Source organism: Mercenaria mercenaria, chromosome 15, assembly GCF_021730395.1.
Source record: "Mercenaria mercenaria strain notata chromosome 15, MADL_Memer_1, whole genome shotgun sequence".
NCBI lineage: Eukaryota > Metazoa > Mollusca > Bivalvia > Venerida > Veneridae > Mercenaria > Mercenaria mercenaria.
In genome coordinates this window covers 47052362-47054448 of record NC_069375.1, presented here as the reverse complement: position 1 = coordinate 47054448, position 2087 = coordinate 47052362, and positions in this window count along the sequence as shown.

The following is a 2087-nucleotide window of genomic DNA, read 5'->3' as shown; positions in this document are numbered from 1 at the left end:
TGATACATGCATTTTGTATATATCTTAAGTAAATTAGGTCAAATTAAAAAAAAATGTTTTGGCACAACTAAAAGTCAATTTATTTGCAAATATCTGAATAACTAAAACATTGAAAGATATCTGGTTTTGGCATGTACAATTCTATTAAAACTTTCGAAAAAATACTGAGCCTGAACGTGCTATAAATTGATAGGTTGTGAAGATGTTGCGTGTCACATTTTTTGTAAGTGTCGAAAACATTCTATAAAGCAATAGAGTCTTCTGGCATATGCAAATTTGACATAAATGTAAGTTTTTTTTTGGCATTCAAATATATTCTATAAAAATAGATTCTTATGGCGGGATGCATTCTTTGTTTTAGCTTAAGACTTTTCAAGTCACAAATGGCATATATGTAAGTACCTCCATTTAGCTCTTGTTAGACTCTTGTCCTGTACTAAGAATCGTCTACAACTTTTTAGTGAATGTGTTAATGTATTTCATAATAAATTAATGTAATGTTATGAAATGTAAACACTGCATTAATAGAGATATAAAGTCTGATAAACATGTTTATGACTGTAATCTATGTAACTATCATTATTGTCACACACTTTCACATTGTCAGTCACATTTAAAATGTAGTGGTAAATTTATCTGAATCTCGGTGTTAAGTTACCGTCGGAATCATTGCTTGAACTTTGAACTGCATTTGGTTCTGATAAACAATCTCTAGTACTGTTTGCTTGAATTATTCAGGAATATCACCACTCTTGCATAGGTGCAATATATGGTTTTCTTTGCTGCAGACTGCAGAAATAGTTAGTTAGCTTTGAATGATAATTCATTGGCAGAGATACAATAGTATTTGCTTGTTAGCATCTGGAGGGAAACATTTTCAATTTTTCAAATTCATCATTAAAATAAAATTTGAAATAACCCACATCTGATTGCTCCTTAGTATATCTAAATATTTTTGAACAGAGTAACTTGGTTCCTGTTTCTGATTTTTTCTGTACCTTTATATTGTTACTCTGAAATTGTTGAAAGTCTATGAGGTCAGTGTATCTTATACCGTTTTCTCATCTGCCCATCTCAATAACTATATCTTATTTTGACAGAACAAATATCCGTGTACTGAACTACATGGTCTATTTCTGGTGAAAGTGACTGGTTATGTAGCTACCTGTAATGATCTTCTTTTTTTCATCAACTCAGACCAGGTAAAGCATGCTAAATGTTTGTAAAATGTAGGCAGAGTTTACGCTAAAGTACACCAGGATTACCAAACATGGAACACTGACTGGAGATCAATACATGCTACATAACTGTAACATTTAGATTCACATTTCTGTTTATCGTTAGTTTTCTGTTCTCTTGATCACTTCTTTCTTTTCTAAAGTTTGTCAAAAGTATTCTATTGTTCATCAGTCATAATTCCTTCTTGCTGCGCCATGTAATACTGATATTAAATATGTTGCACAGGTCCTTCATAGGTACAACATAATTCTGTATACTTTCAATAAAACTGGATTTGTTTTAATTTTTTCACTCCTCCAGATAGAGGTAATACATTTTTGACATTGTAAGATGCAAACCAAGGAATTGTCTCTTTTTCTCTTCTCGTACATAACGTGCACCTAGGGTTGGGAAAGATTCAATATACTTTTTCACTGCATCTACTCTACTTTGAGAAATTTCGTTATGAGGGTCGTGTTTTCTTCTTTAATCACATCCTTTGAAATGTTCGTCTTTTTTGTTCTTCAACGTATGGTCAATATATGCCTTACTTATTGACGACCTTTTCTTTAAAAAAAAATGTCTTACAGACTGAATACTTTTTATTTTCAAATTAGAAACAAATTTTTCTTGACACCTGTTTTCGTTTTGGATTTGGCTCTGATATGTTTTAGTGTCTGTCTCTTCTACCTCTGTACATCTTTCTGCCTATCATAACTTGTCAATGACCAAACTGATTTAAAGAGTTGTTGCCTTTGTTCTGCTGTTACATTTGTGTCACACTTTTTGTCTGCAGTTGCTACAGCCTACTGGCTCAACCAGCTAGCGGTGTTGGGCTTTCGATCTGCTGATTTATACTCTGCACCTGA